Source organism: Hemiscyllium ocellatum, chromosome 8 (genome assembly GCF_020745735.1).
Source record: "Hemiscyllium ocellatum isolate sHemOce1 chromosome 8, sHemOce1.pat.X.cur, whole genome shotgun sequence".
NCBI lineage: Eukaryota > Metazoa > Chordata > Chondrichthyes > Orectolobiformes > Hemiscylliidae > Hemiscyllium > Hemiscyllium ocellatum.
This window is the reverse complement of record NC_083408.1, coordinates 75003602-75025867: the sequence shown is the minus strand read 5'-3', so window position 1 is coordinate 75025867 and position 22266 is coordinate 75003602.

Below are 22266 nucleotides of genomic sequence, written 5' to 3'. Positions count from 1 at the left end.
CATTGGTCCACTATATGTGGAACACCTTTATTATACAAGTAGTTTACATTTAGATGTTCAAATGCCTCATGTGTTGAAAGTCATTGTGGGTGATCAGACTGCCAAGAGCTCTCTGTGCATGACAAGGCTTGTCTACCCAATACAGCATTCATATCTTTACATGCTGTTCCTTTATACTCTTTTTCATTAAAGCCCTGTGGAATTTTTGACTGGTTTGAAATTACCACACTACCCTCAGTTGGCTTATACATTTTTTCTCAAGACATTCTCCTTGTCAAAGTTCCAAAGTCCAGCCTGAACAGTCAGTTTGACTCCACTTGTTAACTCAAGAACTGTTATCAGTTTCCAGGCTGGGATGGACAGACAGGCATTTCATTAAGTTCTAACAAATAAAGGGATCTGTATCTTTTTCCCTGATGCAAATTCTTTTACACAAGAATGATTTGTTTTTGCAGAACCTGCTTATTTTTACAAGAGTCTCAGTTGACCAAATTAACAATCATGCATCTCTCATGCCCATACAGTTCTTATGTGTTTTTGGTCTCAAGTCCTTCTTTTCATCTTGATATCTTACGTCCTTCCCCCATGAGACAAGTGCTGCACACAGGGTATTATCACAACTGGTGTACATACATGAATATAGAAATACGTTGCACAGTTAAAAGATAGGATTAGTTAATAATATATTCTCAGTCTTACGAGACTCCTTAGGTGAGCTACTCTTTAGGTGCAGAAACAAAAATGAAATGAATGGTAAAGCTCAACTGGTCTGGCAGCATCTGTGGAGAGAAATCAGAATTAATGTTTCGAGTCAGGTGACCCTTCTTCAGAATTGACAATACAGGATGGGAAGAGGGACCATTGCTGGAGGAGCATTGGTGCTGTTTAATCAGGCAGGACTAGAACACTGTGATTGCAGACCCAGGGTTTCGAACAACAGAGGAAAGGCAATGAAGGTGAATTATGTGACCAAATCTATTGAATGATGTTTAACTAGATTGAAAACAGAGGTTGATTGAATCACTTGCACAGCAAGATTAACTATTTTATCATAATTACCATTTTCTTTAATAATTGTATGGATATTTTCTACAAAGCAAGGAAAACATCAATAAGAAGAAGAATCCTAAAACAAAATGCACATTCAAAAAGATCATGCCACTATCAATAAAACCTCCAAGGCTACAGTTAAACTGTCAGCTGTATTCATTCTCTTACCTCCACTTGTAAGAAATAACAGCTGTAATATCCTTCAAGATGAAAGTGAAATTCTTGGCACAAGTTAACAATTTCAAAGATGGTGTGGGCCATACTTGGTTCATAATTTTTAGGAAACATAAGGCAAGTAATAGACTTAAGGAGTCTTAATCTGGTAGAACGACTTAAAAGGTTAAATAAAATTTTATTCTCCATTAAATAAAGCTCATAATGTACAAGATTAAAGTTGATTTTCTATAATCTTTCAACAGCTGGACTTAGCCAAACGTTCCCATAACAGGAAGCCAAATGTACTTAATTTATAGAGGAAAGGAAAAGACGATTGGCATTCTCCATACACAAAAGAGATACAGGCTGGGCTCCCACAACAAATTAAATGCAGACTGACCTTACTGCCTCTTTCAATGAGACCTTGGAAGACAAGTCTCACCAAGGCAGATTCTGAATGCCTATCATTTCCACCAGAGATCTCGAATAATGTAGAACCTTTCAGTTTTCCTTATTATTTATGTTTACTTAGTAAGACTGTAATATCTTAAGAATCTATGTATAACAAGGATGGTTTTCATGAAATATTTCAAATTGCTGTAAGCCACAGCTATATTTCAAAACACATTTTACAGTGAATAATAGTAATGTGTTTTTTGAGCCTGACCATTTAAGGCATTCTAAGTCAGCAGGCTCATTGCTGTTTAGTTTCTAAGGGAAATGAAATCTGACATTGTCTCTAATTTACACTAGTAAGATAAAAGAATGTATTTTTTAAATAGTTGCATCAGGAACACCTGAGAAATGGCTTAACATAGTTCTGTGTTGCACAAAGAGACAAAGGGAGAGTAGAGAAGATTGGGAAAAAAGGCCTTAAGCATCTCAGCATAAAACCATGAAGCTGTCAGAAATGACAATAGTCTTCCGGTTTATTGCGATCCATTATTCAGCTACCCTAACCCGCATCATTGCAACCAAACTTGTTTCTTCCTGTTTCAGTCTCAGAACATAGATGTCTCTGGCTTGGCCAGCATCCATTGTCTAATTCTAATTTCCCTTGTTGACCTACTGTAATCCCTTATCACAGAGATTTTGACAAAACTAAAGGGTTTGTGGCTAAGCCATTTCAGAGAGCAGTAAGGGTCAATCAGATTGTTGTGAGTCTGGGGCCACATTGGACATACCTGAATATACGTGCCTTGTGTTAAAGTACCCTGTGAATCAGTTGAGTTTTTATTACAATCCAATAGTTTGATGGTCACCGTTATTGAGGTGAACACTTTATTCCAGATTTATTTAATTAACTGAATTTAAAATTTTCAATGGCCCTTGTGCAATTTGAAATAGCTCATCCAGATTATTGATTTAAACCTCTGGAATATTCTCAGTACATAACCATTGTGTTACTGTACATTGAAGAGTGCAATGGTTTTATCTCTAATACGCTGCCTGACAGATCACATCTATCAAAAATATAAATTAAAGCTCAAAGAACAGGGTATGCGAGGTTTTATTGCTTAACTCACGTAGGTAGCTGCAGTGGAGAAACATTCAATGTGATGTTATTATCTGTAACATTGCAACCTAACAAGATTCTGTTTTTTAATTCAACCAACTACAAATGCAAAGCATGAGGTTAAATCTAGTCCTGTGTAATTTCAAATAATTTCATCAGAATATGCTGATGCTGCAATAAACAGATATCACAAATATCTGAAATTAGAATTGAAAAGAGATCTGCTTCATGCTAAATGGTATTGGGGATTCGAGTTCACATGTGAACTGAAAACACACAGAAGAGACACAGTTCTACCATTAAATCATGTGCAGAGAAACTAACTCATGTTTGAATCGAATATTTGAATAATGATTGCACATCTTCAGAAAATACAATGTCTGTCTCATTGCCTTAGATTCAAAATTCTATCTTGTGCCCAACAGGAATAGCAGTAAATAATGGCCCTGCTGACTAATACATACTTTGTTCACTGAATCCATTCCAATCAAAATTTAAATTTGCTTAAGATATGCTTAGAAAGGCCAAATTATTTCGAGACAGCAAACTTTTAGAAAAAGAAGTGGCCTTGTTCTGGAAAAGATAGGTAGTAAAACTGAAGCCATACCAATAATTTTGGTTTCTGTGCTTTGGCTGAACTCAGTTTTTAACATGCATCAGATTTTATGATTAAAAGCCATGCTTAGTGGACAGGACTTTTCAGTATGGTTTATAATAATGATCCAAATGGATTTAAAAGATGGGAATGTTTTAATGCTGTATACATCAAAGTAAAGGATAATTGAAAAGTGCAGTTTTGTCTTAGAAGTAGTTCTTCAGGGCAGAATTTAATGCTGTCCTTGAAAATAGGTAGGAAGTGGGGAGTGGGGAGGAACATTATGGATATTTGGTGGGACCTTGTCACCTTCCAGACTCCTTCAGTTAAGCCTGTGGCAGGAAGGATTGAGGGTGATTTTCAAGCCCATAAATCAATTGCAGTTGTTAAGGGGGTCACTTAGAGGCCCACCACTGGGACCATGTTACGGGGGCAACTTGCCAGCCTGCAAACTGATGGTCAGGGGTAACCCTCTGATGTGAATGGGCTATGCTGCTTCTGACAGCAAAAGCAAGACCCCCATCTGATTTAACACTACCCTCCTTTACTAGGACCTCCACAAATGGTTCCTGTGAGATCCCTTCACTCACCATCACTCCTGTCTTCAACAATGCCCTAGCAGCATAGATCTACTGCAATACTGGCATTGCCCCTGCTTCTGATGTCACTGCAGCTCTCAAAAGCAAGAAACTCCCATTGACCATAATAAGGACCCCAACAACCAACCAGGTAAGTGCCTGTTTGGCAATAAATTGAGTCAAATTGGCAGGCAGCATTGTGAATGGCATGAAATGACCATTTTTATATCTCCATCCCCGAGCATCCCAGCCTTATTCTTGATGGATGCTCCTGCTGAAACGTCGATTCTCCTGCTCCTCGGATGCTGCATGACCTGTTGTGCTTTTCCAGCACCACACACTCTCGACCATGAAATGACCCCATGTTGTGTTAGCATTGACTCTTCAGCCACTGGGCAGGCCCACTGCCACAAGCCCTTAAATTCTGCTCACAATTTGTAATCACAAATAATATAGGTGAAAATATGCACAAAAGACACAAGTATTTCTGATATACTGTATTCTGAAATAACATGCGCCATAAAAGATACCTATGATATTCCAGATAAAACAGTAACATTGGATGCAAAAAAAGACACTTGAAAATCTAATTTTTTGGTGTCACGCTTCAATGTCTCTGGAATACATAAAGATCTAATATATTCAGCACATTGTGTGGATGAGAAACACTATAGAATTCCCTGCAATGGTAACAAGTACAGATTTCCAGCTTGTCAAATGAAAGATAGTCCAAAAATATATTTTCAACACATGATTTCACACAACATCATTTTGTTCCCCTTCTACATTGTCGCAAATTTCATCTTGTGCAAGTACTGGTTCAGACCCCAGAAACTATCATCTTGTCTAGGATATCATCAATGGAGATAATATGTTGCAGTTGCTTCTGCTACAGTCAGCACTAATATCAATCAACTGTAGAACAATCTCCAATCTTACTGTTCAGAAGCAAAATGCAATGCTCTGATCAAAATGGACCAAAGCTGCTGAATCCAGTGAAGGCAGCAAATTATTGCCAGCAAAGTAAAAAAAAAGAAACATTGACAAAAAATGATCATGAATAGACCATTTTGCCCATTGAGCTTGCTTCACCATTCAAAATGAACATGACTGGCCTTCAATCTAAACATAATACTCCCACTCTCCCTTGTTAACCCTTGACACTATTAGCATCCAGAAATTTCTCTGTATCAATAGACAATAGACAATAGGTGCAGGAGTAGACCATTCTGCCCTTCGAGCCTGCACCCCCATTCAATATGATCATGGCTGATCATCCTTAATCAGTATCTTGTTCCTGTCTTATCTCCATAACCCTTAATTCCACTATCCTTGAGAGCTCTATCCAACTTTTTCTTAAATGAACACAGAGACTGGGCCTCCACTGCCCTCTGGGGCAGAGCATTCCACACAGCCACCACTCTCTGGGTGAAGAGGTTTCTCCTCATCTCTGTCCTAAATGGTCTACCCTGTATTTTTAAGCTGTGTCCTCTGGTTCGGCACTCACCCATCAGTGGAAACATGTTTCCTGCCTTCAGAGTGTGCAATCCTTTAATAATCTTATATGTCTCAATCAGATTCCCTCTCAGTCTTCTAACTCAAGGGTATACAAGCCTAGTCAATCCAGTCTATCAGCGTAAGGTAGTCCCGCCATTCCAGGAATTGACCTCGTGAACCTATGCTGCACTCCCTCAGGAGGCAGAATGTCTTTCCTCAAATTTGGAGACCATAACTGCACACAATACTCCAGGTGTGGTCTCACCAGGGCCCTGTACAGCTGCAGAAGAACCTCTTTGCTTCTATACTCAATCCCTCTTGTTATGAAGGCCAGCATGCTATTAGCCTTCTTCACTACCTGCTATACCTGCATGTTTACCTTCATTGACTGGTGTACAAGAACGCCCAGATCTCTTTGTACTGCCCCTTAACCTAAATTGATTCAATTGAGGTAGTAATTTGCCTTCCTGTTCTTGCCACCAAAGTGGATCACCATACATTTATCCACATTAAACTGCATCTGCCATGCATCTGACCACTCACCTAACCTGTCCAGGTCACCCTGTAATCTCCTAACATCCACCTCACATTTCACCCTGCCACCCAGCTTAGTATCATCAGCAAATTTGCTAATGTTATTACTAATACCATCTTCTATATCATTAATATATATTGTAAAAAGCTGCAGTCCAGCACTGATCCCTGCGGTACCCCACTGGTCACTGCCTGCCATTCCGAAGTGGAGCCGTTTATCACTACTCTTTGTTTCCTGTCAGCCAACCAACTTTCTTTCTTAAACATATTCAGTGACTTGGCCTCCACAGCCTTCTCTGGTGGAGAATTCACCACTGGCTGAGTGAAGAAATTTCTTCTCATTGTTGTCCTAAATGTGAATCTGGAGACCATGAGCCGTGGTTCTGGACCAGTGGAAAAATTACTCTTGCATCAGGTCGATTAAATGTGGAGCTGGAAAGGCACAGCAGGTCCGGCAGATGAGCAGGAAAGTCAATGGTTTAGGTAGGGACCCCTCAGTCCTGATGAAGAATCCTGACCCGAAACATCGACATTCCTGCTCTTCTGATGCTGCCAGACTTATTGTGCCTTTCCAGCTCCATGTTTTATCGACTCTGACTTCTAGCATCTGCAGTCCTCACTATCTCCCAAACCCTGCATCCAGTCTGCCCAGCCCTGTCAGAGTTTTATGCATTTTAATAATATCCCTTCCATCCTTCTAAACTAGTGAATGCAATCCCAGTCAACTCCATCTCTTCTCATACAACAAAGCTCCAGCCAAGGAATCAGTCAGTGAATCTTCACCACATGCCCTCAATGGTAAGTTTATCTTTTTTTCATGTAAAGAGGGCAAACTTCCACACAATACTCCAGGTGTGGTGTCTCCAAGGTCCTGTAGATCTGCACGAAGGTTAAATTGCTCTAACACAAACCTTCTTACAATGAACGCTAACAAACCATTTGCCTTCCTTACTATTTGCTGCATCTGAAGCTTGATTTCAGTGATTGATGTACAAAGAAACACATGTTCTTTCATAAATCAACATTTCCCAATTTATTATCAGTCTAAGAATTTAATTCACAGAATGTGGGCATCACTGGCAAGGCCAGCATACACAGTACATATCACCCCTTATTCGTTCTCAAAGATTTAGACCAGTTGGAAAGATGGCCAAAGAAACGACAAATGGAGTTTAATCTGGACAAGTGCGAAGTGATGCATTTTGATGGGCCAATATAAGAGGAAAGTTTACAGGACCCTTGGGATCATTGGTATACAGAAGGATTTTGGGGTTCCAGTCAATTGCTCCCAGAAAGTGAAGAAGGTGGTAAAGAAAGCATTGGTATGCTTTGGGGCATAGAGTATAGAAGATGGCAAGTGAAGGTTGCAGATGTATAAGACTTTAGTTAGGCCACGTTTGGAGTATTGTGTGCAGTTCGGTTCACCACACTATAGGAAGGATGTGGAGGCTTTGGAGAGGGTGCAAATGAGGTTTACCAGAGTGTTACCTGATTAGGAGTGTTAGTAGCTATAAAGAGCGATTGGATAAACTTAGATTGTTTCACTAGAGCATCAGAAGCTAAACGGTGACCTGATAGAAATATGTAAAATTATGAGAGACTAGGGTAGATAGTCGGAATCTTTCTCCCAAGGTGGAAATATCAAATACTCACGGGCAGAGATTTAAGGTAAGGGGGGTGGGGAGAAGTTTAAAAGAGGTGTCTGGGGCAAGTTTTTTACACAGAGAATGATATCTTCCTCAAATGCGCTGTTAAGGGAGGTGAAAGAAGCAGATAGAAGGCAGGGAATAGAGGGATACAGACCATGTGCAGGCAGATGAGATTAGTTTAGAATGGCATCATGGTCTAGACATGGTGGGCCGAAGGGCCTGTTCCTGTGCTGTACTGCCCTATGTTTCTATGATGCTTTATGAATGGTTGTGTTGTCATGAGAAGTGAATCACTCAGGGCTGACATTCAGTAAACAGATGATGGTCTGACCTTTATGGCCACAGTCACAATTAGAGCTGCGGAACAAATAGCCACATTTTCCAAGCCTCACCCCAAGCAGTTGAGAGCTATCCAGATTTTCCATAGACCATTGAAACTCAGAACTTCACCATTAGGGTCAGTTACCTCCTGTCTGATATAGCCCAGGTAGAGCAGAAATCCTACCCATGAGCTACTGGCCATTCAGTGGCCAACAGATCTCCAATACTGGAAGAACACCATTGGATAGTAACAATTGCCAGTCTGACAGTTGGGCCTGCAGGAGAGATCATCACAGGATCCCCAGATGAAGGTAGGTGTGGTCAAGTCAATAGAGAGTTGGTTCCCAATGAGTCGGGTCAGAAGCAAGGGCAGGAGTTGGTTTCCTGCAGGAACACATTCCTGACAGCCAAGGTTCCTCAATCAAGCACCAATGCCCGGGAATGAGAAAATCTCAAAGAAGGCTGCTGACAAATCTGACATGTCCTGCTGAGTGATCTTCACAGATGGCAAGCCTTTCACCATTCACTGGTTGAATACAAGTGGTAGTTGGTTGAGGGCCATAAGGGGTTCTCAAATGGCTAATTCAGGAGTCAATTGACATCCACGTTGGAAGTTCCTCAGCAAGCCTTCCCACTTCAGATTTTACACAAGGGAAGTAAGAAAGCATTCCATCTCAAGCCCATACCTCTCACCTGATGTCACAGTTTTCCTAGCCCCCAGACTTCCACTTCTGCGGGGAGGAGGGATTCTGCTCAATGCCATTTGAGTAAAGAGACTGAAGGAAGAGCTGTCTAGTCTGTCCTTGAGAGTTGCTGATAGCTATGACAAAATACAGCTTTCACAGAAAGCTAATGGCATTTAAAGCTCAGTGGTATTTGAAAGCCCGATACAATCAAATGAAATACATGGTCGAACATGTGATTGCTCCTGCATGCCATGAGCAATCTCTGCATCAATAGCACAATGATAAAACCTATGACTAATCAATTGTATAACATTATAAAGTCCTTCAGCAGGTTTTAAATTACATGCTGAGAAAAGTCTGTTGCCGGTCAATAAGATCATGGCTGATCTGTGGGCAGTTCAAAACTAGGGGGCATATTTTAAAGATGAGAGGAGTAGGATTTAAAAAGGACATGTGAGGCAACTTTTCTATGCAGAGTGGTTTGTGTGTGAAATGAACTTCCAGAGGAAGTGGTAAATGCAGGTACAGTTACAATGGTTAAAAGACTTTTGGATAAGATTATGAATAAAAAGGTTTGGAGAGATATGAGCCAAGCGCAGGCAGCTGGGATTAGTTTAGTATGGATCCATGGTCAACATGGATTGATTGGACCGAAGGGTCTGTTTCTGTGCTGTATAACTCTAAGGCTGGAGGACTTAACTGTAGTTTGGAGAGATTCCATGTGGTGAATGTGTATTGTTGAATGCCATTGAAGACATTGCATTTTGAATCTTGTCAATAACAGTCAGTACTTAAGGTGGACATGTTCCTCACCAAGAAACACCACTATGGTCACTAAGGGAAACTCTAGTTTCCAAACTGAAACAACCTCTTACTACCATTATTCTAGTAATCCTGTAGTTCAGAGAACATGATTATAATTTGATCATCCGTCTTCCCAACCATTACAGATTGCATCAGGGATACGCTGAAAGATACACATATACATACAGAAAAAAGTCACATCCAAAAACAGCAGCTTACACTTTTTTGACCTCAGCAAAATATTTGCAAAATCACACATTGCTCCATGGGTTCCAGCCACTGAAATTGTTGCTTTTACATCTTTATTAAAAGTTTTATCATGCATAGATTATTCAATCCTTAGCTCTGTTTCAGAGCAGAACTAACCATTATTATATATTCCTCCATGAAAATTAAGAAGAGTTGGTCAAAATTTGCATCCAATTAATGGAAAAGGAAAAGTTGCCATCACCTTAGCAAATCATAGGGCTGCTCTCTCTCATTAGAAAGAGAAGATCGGTGGTGGTTTAACCTGAGGGTCACCATGCCTCAGGCAATGGGAAAGATTGAGAAGGTGAGTCCATCGTGGTAATCTCAGCCAGTGCAGGAATTGAGCTCAGGCTGTTGGCATGACTTTGCATTGTAAGCGATATGAATAGTCAACTAATTTACATTGTACTTTCATCTAGATTCAAAAGATGCATGAATTATGAAAGGGCTCAGAGTTGTCGAATCAATAGAATGTCAGCCCATCATGTTTATACTGGTCATCAAACATCCATCTATTCTAATTCCATTCTCAAGCACTTGGCCTGTTACTTTGTACGCTCATCTAGCAAGAAACAGCAGAACAGAAATGGCCAAGAAGTTCACTCTAAACACAATCATATCTAAGTTCTTTGAGCTAAAATGTTAACTCTATTTCCCTCACTATAAATGCTGCCTGGCCTGCTGAGTATTTTTAGCATTTTCTGTTGTTATTTAAGCACAATCTCATCTTCAGCTCATATATCAAAGTACAAGAACATTTTTCATGCAGTGCGAGTACCATCAACAAAGGATAAGTGACTGTTCCCATTTTGTGAACACCTTTAGCAATAAGATTTCATACCAGTCAGCGTTAAGCAAAAATAAATCCCTCTGGCAACGGAACAATAAGCAATCATTGAATATCCAGAACTATCAGCTTTCGAGTTTAGTACAGAGAATAAATATTGTATTCATCTGTGGTTGGAAGATACAAGATCTGAAACAAATTCACTTTGTCATTTTCCATGACAGTATCTCCAAGAAACTCATACCAATGAGTCCAAGTCCCTGATTTCTGTTTCTGGATCAGGTGGGAAGTGGCAGGAGAAATCTTAGTTCCATAAAGCCTACCTTAAAAAACAATAACACGTTCCCTGTTATTGTTCCTGGGGTGTGAAGTGAATTGGAAGTCCTGGGCATGGTCCTTCATATCTCTCATGCCAATGTACCAATCTCTTTGGCCCCTTGTGTTCCATATTCAATGAATTATTCACATTCACCTTTTGCCCTTCCCTTTCCATGGCAACTCACCTGTTATCCAGCATGAGTATGTTAGGAGGTATCCTGACAGAACATAAATTATCAATCTCTTGTTTATGTCTGAAAAAAATCCGATGCAAAAACATTCAATAGATTGAAATTCTTTCAGCTGATCCCTTATGAAAGCAAACATTTCACTTAAACGCTCAATGCCATATGTAAACAAACATTTCTATTTTTAACCTAGAATCCCTACAGTGTGGAAACAGGCCATTTGATCTAACAAGTCCACACCAACCCTCCAAAGAATAACACACTCTGACCCTATTATTTTCCATTTCCCCCAATGAATGCACCTAATCTACATATCCCTGAACACTATTGGTAATTCAACATGGCCAATTTGCCCAACCTCACATCTTTGGACTGTGGGAGGAAACCAGAGCACCCACAAGGGGTTTTGTCTGAAACATCGATTTTACTGCTCCTCGGATGCTGCCTGAACTGCTGTGCTCTTCCAGCACCACTAATCCAGAATCTGGTTTCCAGCATCTGCAGTCATTGTTTTTACCTAATCATCAAGCCACCATGTCGCCTGCAGTTGGAATTGTTCAGCAAAATAACTATTTCATAGGCACCCCATTATGTAATGATAGTTTGGAAAATCAATCATAAAGCAGGAATTCTAAACAGCTTATGTCAACAGGCAGTCAGAAATACCTAGCACTGTTTTTATTAAGTCCACACATTTAGTTTTCTGGACATTTCTTTTACAAGTTTGACAGTATCAATTAATTTATACACTTTTTCTATATAACTATGACGTTTCACAATCCCAAAGAGGTTTTTAACCAAACATATCCCTGGAACTGATCCTCTGGGCACCTTATCACTCCAAAAGCAGAGAAAGCTAAAATATTCCTCCATCCCTCAGTCCTCAAACCCTTTATTATCAGACAATTTATATTATCCATGCAACTCAACCATGCAACCTAATGCCCTCAACCATCTCTTACAATACCTCTCTACTCATTTCCATGGCCCCTTATACCACTATGCCAACGTATAACCTACTTTCCATAATGCTCTCTCACTTCATTTACCATGTGACCCCATTGATTATCCACAAATACCATGTACATAGGGGAAAGTAGTTATTTTACTCAATGTTCTGTGTTGTGGACCACCTTTTATTGAGAAAAGCACTTTCATTCATGAAAAAGTGCATTTCGAGACTTTTTCACAATCTGTGACAGGTTGAAACTTGTTGGCATGTTGGCAGAGTGACATATTGACATCTCTAGACAGCTCTTAACAGTTCTCAACAGATCTTGATATGCAAAATTGTTTTATTCACTTTTTATGTATCATCATCTCCACAGTTAATAGTCACAAAGGACACCTGACAAGCCTCCTCACTGACCAAGGATCCATAATGTCCACCCGCAAAAGATTGGTGGGCGGCACGGTGGCACAGTGGTTAGCACTGCTGCCTCACAGCGCCTGAGACCCGGGTTCATTTCCTGACTCAGGCGACTGACTGTGTGGAGTTTGCACGTTCTCCCTGTGTCTGCGTGGGTTTCCTCCGGGTGCTCCGGTTTCCTCCCACAGTCCAAAGATGTGCGGGTCAGGTGAATTGGCCATGCTAAATTGCCCGTAGTGTTAGGTAAGGGGTAAATGTAGGGGTATGGGTGGGTTGCGCTTCAGCGGGTTGGTGTGGATTTGTTGGGCCGAAGGGCCTGTTTCCACACTGTAAATCTAATCTAATCTAATCCCTGACCCTTGCCCTTGCAATGCCCTGGAACCATATGCACAGAAGAAATTCAACTTTCCAAAAGGATTCTGTTCTTAAAGAAGGGTCACTGGACTCGAAACATAACTGCTTTTCTCTCCACAGATGCTGTCAGACTGGCTGAGTCTCTCCAACAATTTCTATTTTTGTTCATCTCTGAAGAAAAACCTGGCTATCCAAAAGATTTGAGCTAGAGGGAGAGGCTGAATAGGCCAGGGCTATTTTCCCTGGAGCATCAGAGACTGAGGGGTGACATTATAGAGGTTTATAAAATCATGAGGGGTATGAATAGGGTAAAAGACAAGGTCTTTTTCCCTGAGGTGGGGAAGTCCAGAACTAGAGGGCATAGGTTGAGGGTGAGAGGGGAAAAATTTAAAAGGGACCTAAGGGGCAGCTTTTTCATGCAAAGGGTGGTGAATGTATGGAATGAGCTGCCAGAGGAAGTGGCAGAGACTGAACAATGCAACAATTAAAAGGCATTTGGATGGGTATATGAATAGGAAGGGGTTAAAGGGTTATGGGCCAAGTGCTGGCAAATGGGACTAGATTAGGTTAGGATATCTGGTTAGCATGGACAAGTTGGGCCGAAGGGTCTGTTTCGGTTCTGTACATTTCTATGTCTCTATGACCGATAATGTATTGAGAACAGACTTGCTCTTACACAATCGATTCTTCACAGTCCGTATTCCAGAGCAGGATTTCCACAACCTGACTTCAGTCGAGGCAGTTAGCCATTTAAATGGGCAACTATCTCTGGGAGCCATGCATGCATGAATTACAGACAGCTCCACATGTGCTCCTGTGAACAAGAGCAGTACTTAGTTCTGGGTCAGGACTTGAAATTCCTGACATTTCTACAGCAATGCAGTTGCACTTCATTGTGGTAAAAATCTCGGGTAAAGTAAACCTTTGAACTGAACAATCCAATTCAAGTGCTGATTCTCAGACACATCAACAACAGAATGATGAAATAAGCACCTTACCATGAGCACTGAAATTATTTGAATCATGAACCTGCAATCAACATGAACAAAATTGCAAAGCTCTGACAATATTGTGAATCTTCAGTCTTACAGTGTGGTACTCTCAGCTGCCAAACCTACTGTTTTCAAAGTATAAAGAGCATATACATCAAAGGTTCTTAAATGTCTTACATGTGCCTCTAATTGCACCTTCATTCTTCAAAACCACAATGTTGCCATTTAAAACAGCTGACTCACACCCACCACAAGGCATAATGCAGCAATTTGTGCTGCATAGGGAGCTTTCTATTGTTGATGATCAATTTAATAATTAGACTGAATCACTGGACGCATGGGGCTACTAGAATGTTATTCAATTATTTCTGCATTCTTCCTACAGAACGTAATACTCAGTGTGGTTGTACTTCACAGTTTGAAGTCCTCTCAAAGTTTCTCCATGTTAATAGCTGTCAGGTAAGAATTTCCATTTCCAGCCATAGAGTCATTGAGAAGTACAGCACAGAAACAAACTCTTCATGCTGATCAGATATCCTAAATTAATCTAGTCCCATTTGCCAGCACTTGGCCCATATCCCTCTAAACCCTTCCTATTCATATACTTGTCCAGATGTCGTTTAAATTTTATAATTGTGCCAGCCTCCACCACCTCCCCAGCTCATTCCATACACACATCACCCTCTGTTTGAAAATGTTGCCCCTTAGATCCCTTTTAAATCTTTCCCCTCCCACCTTAAACCTCTGCCCTCTAGTGTTGGATTCCTCTACCCGGGGAAAAGTCATTGGCTATTCACCCTATCTGCCTTTCATGATTTTATAAGGTCACCCCTCAGCCTCCAACGCTACAAGGAAATTAGACCCAGCCTATTCAGGATCTCCCTATATTTTAAACCCTCCCACCCTGACAACATCCTTGTAAAATTCAGACATCAGTGAAGATTTATCACCCCATAGGAGGTGAGCTGGAATGCTGGGGATCCAGTAAAGATTTCACAGAGTTGTCTTTGGATCAACTCCCCTACCATGTTCTATCCTTGGTGAATTGTGATGGTGGTGGGATTGGAATCATGGCAGCCAATTTCCTGAACTAAAGGCCCCATAAGGAGGCATGTTACCATGCATCTGGCCGTTTGTTGATGGTGGATTAAACACCTCCATTGGCAAGTTAGAAAGCTACAATATCAATGGTGATAGTCTCACAGTGGCTACCTGACAAGTATGTATAAAAGAGTGCTCCCATGCCTCCAGCAAATTCCTGGAGGGAGTTTCCCATGCAGTTCTTGTCCTTAAAAATTTTACACAAATTTTTTTCCTATGTGCTGAAGACATCATGACTCAGCATGACCTCTGTTCCTTCTGGGCGTTGCTCAGCCGCCTACAGGGAAGCAGACCAAGGCAGCTGGCTGCTGTCTTTAATGCGACAGCAGACACTAAAATGGCCATCACTCTAAGAATTCAAGACAAGTCCCACTGGATGCTATATGTGCAGTGGTATACATTTCCTTCTTATGTTAGGCCTTCCATTGGAGTCATAGAATCATAGAGATGTACAGCATGGAAACAGACCCTTCAGTCCAACCCGTCCATGTCGACCAGATGTCCCTACCCAATCTAGTCCCACCTGCCAGCACCCGCTCCATATCCCTCCAAACCCTTCCTATTCATAAATGTTGCAATTCTACCAGCCTCCACCACATCCTCTAGCAGCTCATTCCATACACGTACCACCCTCTGTGCGAAAAAGCTGCCCCCTTAGGTCTCTTTTATATCTTTCCCCTCTCACCCTAAACCTACGCCCTCCAGTTCTGGACTCCCTGACCCCAGGAAAAAGACTTTGTCTATTTATTCTATCCATGCCCCTCATAATTTTGTAAACCTCTATAAGGTCACCCCTCAGTCTCTGAACCTCCAGGGAAAACAGCCCCAGCCTGTTCAGCCTCTCCCTGTAGCTCAGATCCTCCAACCCTGGCAACATCCTTGTAAATCTTTTTTGAACCCATTCAAGTTTCACAACATCTTTCTGATAGGAAGGAGACCAGAATTGCACACGATATTCCAACAGTGGCCTAACCACACAATATTCCAACAATGGCCTAACCAATGTCCTGTACAGCCGCAACATGACTTCCCAACTCCTGTACTCAATACTCTGACCAAACGCCTTCTTCACTATCTTATCTTCCTGCGACTCCACTTTCAAGGAGCTAAGAACCTGCACTCCAAGGTCTCTTTGTTCAGCAACACTCCCTAGGACCTTATCATTAAGTGTATAAGTCCTGCTAAGATTTGCTTTCCCAAAATGCAGCACCTCGCGTTTATCTGAATTAAACTCCATCTGCCACTTATCAGTCCATTGGCTCATCTGATTAAGATCCTATTGTAATCTGAAGTAACCCTCTTTGCTGTCCACTACACCATTATCTTTTATCAGCAAAGGTTTGTACTATTAAACAATTATTTTCTAAATATCTAATAGTATACACTACTGTTATTGGTACCATTTAAAGAGTTTGTGATCAGAAAAGATGGAATCTTACAGGAGTTTAAATGACAAGGGCTATGTGCGATTTGTGACAGAATCAGATGAGCAGACCAGCAAGGTTTATCTCAATTTCAGGAAGATCTCACTATATCCTTTATATAGTCCAACAGGTTTATTTGAAAACACAAGCTTTCAGAGTGCTACTGTGTTGTCAGGTGAGATGAGTCAAGTTGCTAGATGCTGAGGAACTAGGGGAATAAGAACAGACCTCTAAGGAAAAATTGAATACATTTAATCTTTGACTAGTTAACTGTGTTTTTTCATTCTGTTGATTTTTCTTCTTTTGGAACTTTTGAAAATGAATATTACTGACTTTGTCAGGAAGATAACACGGAGGAGAATATGGGTATTTGTTTTCTTATTTTCAACTATTGTAAGTTGTTAATGATTAGTTTTAAAGTAGATTTATTCCACACCCCATACACATGGTAATACCCCATTATCAACTGGAGTGTTGTGTTTTTTTGTGGTGTTAAGTTAATGGCTGACATAAATGATATTTTAGGTAAAAACAATGACTGCAGATGCTGGAAACCAGAGTCTAGATTAGAGTGGTGCTGGAAAAGCACAGCAGATCAGGCAGCATCTGAGGAGCAGGAAAATTGATGTTTCGGGCAAAAGCCCTTCATCACGAATAGAGGCAAGGTGCCTGCAGAGTGGAGAGATAAATGAGAGGGGGGTGGGGGTGGGGACAAAGTAGCGTAAGAGCTTCAGGGCAGAGGAGATGACCTGGGGGTTGCAGTAAGAGTGATATGAGATATTCTAGTCACATCCATTCTATTATTTTGTTTGATTGTGCTCCTAAACCAAAAGGACAAACTCTGAGACAGTTTGGCATTGAACTATTAAGCTGTGAAAACCTGAATTTATTTAACTCATACCCTTGGTGTCACTTCAGAGGAAGTACATGGGAACAGCCCATGGTAATGATTAGGCTCCAACCTGAATTTGCTGAGCTCCAGCCATGTACTGGAAAATCCATGCTGGCCTTGTGGAAGCAAAGATTCCAGCGTCTCCTCATAAAACCATCTGTGGTATAAGACAATTAGTACTTGAAAGGATTAACTGAGAAAAACTCCACCTATCAGCAGCTTAGAATTCAAAATGGTGGCAGAATAGGATGTTCCAGCCAGAGTTCCACTGCTCACCAGTTCCTTTTCTTTTTTTCTTTCTTTCTGCCCACTATGCTGTAGTTTTTCTTCCTCCCACCCTCAATTTATTACTTCTTAAATGACCCTACTGAGAGGGAATGGAGATCCGGGCAAGCCAGTATGGGAAGCCAGTTGTGGTTGAAGCCCAGAGCGGGAACAGAGTGAGTGTTGGCCGACGTTGGAGATGAGTCCTGGGAAGCGAGTCGTGTCTGGAGCCTAGGGTGCATTACAGCGCGAGAGACCCGGGTTCAATTCCCGCCAGCAAATAGACAATAGACAATAGGTGCAGGAGTAGGCCATTCTGCCCTTTGAGCCTGCACCATCATTCAATATGATCATGTCTGATCATCCTTAATCAGTATCCTGTTCCTACCTTATCTCCATGACTCACTGATTGTGGATGGCACGGTGACACAATGGTTAGCACTGCTGCCTCACAGCGCGAGAGACCCAGGTTCAATTCCTGCCTCAAGCAATTGTCTGTGTGGAGTTTGCACATTCTCCCCGTGTCTGTGTGGTTTTCCTCCGGGTGCTCTGGTTTCCTCCCACAGTCCAAAAATGTGCATTGGTGAATTGGCCTTGCTAAATTGCTTGTAGTGTTAGGTGAAGGGGTAAATGTAGGGGAATGGGTCTGGGAGGGTTGCGCTTTGACGGGTCAGTGTGGATTTATTGGGCCAAAGGGCCTGTTTCCACATTGTAAGTAATCTAATCTAAACCCTTGATTCCACTATCCTTGAGAGCTCTATCTAACTCTTTCTTAAATGAATCCAGAGACTGGGCCTCCACTGCCCTCTGGGGCAGAGCATTCCACACAGCCACCACTCTTTGGGTGAAGAAGTTTCTCCCCATCTCTGTCCTAAATGTCTACCCCGTATTTTTAAGCTATGTCCTCTGGTTCGGCACTCACCCATCAGTGGAAACATGTTTCCTGCCTCCAGAGTGTCCACTCCTTTAATAATCCTATATGTCTCAATCAGATCGCCTTTCAGTCTTCTAAACTGAAGAGTATACAAGTCCAGTCGCTCCCGTCTTTCAGCATAAGGTAATCCCGCCATTCCAGGAATTGACCTCGTGAACCTATGCTGCACTCCTTCAATAGCCAGAATGTCTTTCCTCAAATTTGGAGACCAGAACTGCACACAAAACTCCAGGTGTGGTCTCACCAGGACCCTGTACAGCTGCAGAAGAACCTCTTTGCTTCTATACTCAATCCCTCTTGTTATGAAGGTCAGCATGCTATTAGCCTTCTTCACTACCTGCTGTACCTGCATGCTTACCTTCATTGACTGGTATACAAGAACACCCAGATCTCTTTGTACTGCTCCTTTACCTAAATTGATTCCATTGAGGTAGTAATCTGCCTTCCTGTTCTTGCCACCAAAGTAGATAACCATACATTTATCCACATTAAACTGCATCTGCCATGCATCTGACCACTCACCAACCTGTCCAGGTCATCCTGTAATCTCCTAACATCCTCCTCACATTTCACCCTGCCACCCAGCTTAATATCATCAGCAAATTTGCTAATGTTATTACTAATTCCATCTTCTATATCATTAATATATATTGTAAAAAGCTGCGGTCCCAGCACTGATCCCTGCGGTACCCCACTGGTCACTGCCTGCCATTCCGAAATTGAGCTGTTTATCATTACTCTTTGTTTCCTATCAGTCAACCAACTTTCAATCCAAGTTAGTACTTTGCCCCCAATACCATATGCCCTAATTTTGCTCACTAACCTCCTATGTGGGACTTTATCAAAAGCTTTCTGAAAAGTCCAGGTACACTACATCTACTGGATCTCCCTTGTCCACCTTCAGAGTTACATCCTCAAAAAATTCCAGAAGATTAGTCAAGCATGATTTCCCCTTCATAAATCCATGCTGACTCTGACCTATTCTGTTACTACTATCCAGATGTGTTGTAATATCATCCATTATAATAGACTCCAGCATCTTTCCCACCACTGAGGTCAGACTAATGGTCTTTAATTTCCTGCTTTCTCTCTCCCACCTTTCTTAAAAAGTGGTACAACATTAGCCACCCTCCAATCCGCAGGAACTGATCCTGAATCTATCAAACTCTGGAAAATAATCACCAATGTATCCATGATTTCTTGAGCCACCTCCTTCAGTACCCTGGGATGTAGACCATCAGGCCCCGGGGACTTATCAACCGTCAGACCTAACAGTCTCTCCAACACCAATTCCTGGCAAATATAAATTCCCTTAAGTGCAGGTCCTTCAGCCACTGTTACTTCAGGGAGATTGCTTGTGTCTTCCCCAGTGAATACAGATCTGAAGTACCCATTTAATTCTTCTGCCATTTCTTTGTTCCCTGTAATATATTTCCCCGTTTCTGTCTTCAAGGGCCCAATTTTAGACTTAACCATTTTTTTGCCTTTCACATGCCTAAAAAAACTTTTACTATCCTCCTTTATATTTTTGGCCAGTTTACCTTCGTACCTCATTTTTTCTCTGCGTATTTCCTTCTTAGTAATCCTCTGTTGTTCTTTAAAAGCTTCCCAGTCCTCTGTTTTCCCACTTATCTGTGCTATGTTATACTTTTTGTCTTTTAACTTTAAATGTTTCTTAACTTCCCTCGCCAGTCACGGCCATCCATGCCTCCTCCTAGGATCTTTCTTCCTTTTTGGAATGAACTGATCCTGCATCTTCTGCATTATACACAGAAATATCTGCCATTGTTCCTCCACTGTCATCCCTGCTAAGGTATTGCACCATTGAACTTTGGCCAGCTCCTCCCTCATAGCTCCATAGTCCCCTTTATTCAACTGAAATATTGTCACTTCCGATTGTACCCTCTCCCTCTCAAAATGCAGATTGAAACTTATTGAATTATGGTCACTACTTCCCAATGGCTCCTTCACTTCGAGGTCTCTGATCAATTCTGGTTCATTGCACAATACCAGATCCAGAATTGCCTTCTCCTTGGTAGGCTCCAGCATCAGCTGTTCTAAGAATCCATCTCGGAGGCACTGTACAAAGTCTCTTTCTTGAGGTCCAATACCATCCTGATTCTCCCAGTCTACCTGCATGTTGAAATCCCTCACAACAACTGTAGTAACATCTTTGCGACAGCTCCTGAGTCAACTTACATCCGACATCCAGACTACTGTTTGGGGGTCTGTAGATAACTCCCAAGAGGGTCTTTTTACCCTTAGAATTTCTCAGCTCTATCCACACTGACTCTACATCCCCTGATTCTAGGTCCCCCAGCGCAAGGGACTGAATATCATCCCTTACCAACATGGCCACCTCACCCCCTCTGTACGTCAGTCTGTCCTTACAATAGCACCTGTAGCCTTGAATTTCCCAGGCCCTGTCCATTTGAAGCCACATCTCAGTTATCCCCACAATGTCGTATCTGCCAATTTCCAATAGAGCCTCAAGCTCATCCATCTTATGTCCAATGCTTCGTGCATTCATATATAGCATTTTTAATTTGTTACTGCCCTCACCCTTCTCATCAACTACTATTTCACTCAACCTTACAGCATGAAATACAAAGTGTAAGTCATGCTGTGAGATATAGGAAACGTGGAGCTGAAATTATACAAAACACACAGTCAAACAGCAGCAATGTGATAATGACTGGACAGTTGACTTCAATTTACATTGTATCTGCAATGAATGACTCATCCAAAATATATAAACTGACAAATAAGCAAAATCTGTATGATGAATATAATTTAATTAATGCATATTTCCTTTACTCTTTTCTCATTCAAATTAAATTATATAAATTTCTTATTAATGTTCTTTAACCATAGCTTCATCAAAATAACATTAAGGCTAATGGAACTTGATGTTGCTTAATGCTGTATGATATGGCAATTTCAATAATTTCAAGTGAAGGGCTGATGCATGGTTAAATACAAGTACTCAATGGCTTCTATCTGAGTTCCATGTCATGAGCTGGTGCATTGTATGATGGCTGTAAAGAATAAACAATCAATGCTTGAGCTAAATGGCTTGTTTCCTTATTGTATTTCACATGTGGTTCAATGTAGTCCTTTGTTTTTCTGTACAATATACGTTTCCCAGCATTGGCATCTACATCAACACAACTATCGTGGTTTCATGTCTTTCAGTAGCTTAAACTTTATAAACGATTCCAAGGATTATTTTTGATTTGCAAATGAATATGATGAGTCCTGTTTCAGGACTGTGGGTTTATACTGTATGGAGTTTAGAAGGATGAGGAGGGGGATCTAATTGAAACATACAGAATACTGAATGGCCTGGACGTAGTGGATGTTGGGAAGATGTTTCCATTGGTAGAAGAGAATAGGACCCGAGGGCATAACCTTAGAGTAAAGGGAAGACCTCTTAGAATGGAGATAAGAAGAAACCTCTTCAGCCAGACAGTGGTGAATCTTTGAAATTGATTGCCATAGAAGGCTGTGGAGGCCAGGTCATAGAATATGCTTCAGATTGAGATAGATAGATTCTTGAGTATCAAGGGGATCAAGGGTTACAGGGAGAAAGCAGGAAAATAAGGATGAGAAACTTATCAGCCATGATTGAATGGCAGAGCAGACTCAATGGGCTTCATGGCCTAATTTCTGCCCCTATGTCTTATGGTCAATTGTTGCATGGAGAAGAACTGCTAATGCCATTAATTTCTAGGGAACAGTTTATATGCTTTTACTTTTATCATAAATGGTACCAGTCATTGTGCTATTCAATTAGAAAATGCAGGACTTCATTCGCTTTATTATTATTGTCAATGTGGCATGTTTGATGGAAGTAACATCGTGATTACAAAAGCTATTCCTGCAGATACATACCTCTTGGAATAAACAATAATTACCATAAAGAGCCAATGCGGGAATTTTAACTTCCCAGTCAAGGAAAGAAGGTAACAAAAGAAGGCAAGGATCAGTCATTTTATTGCCTCAGAG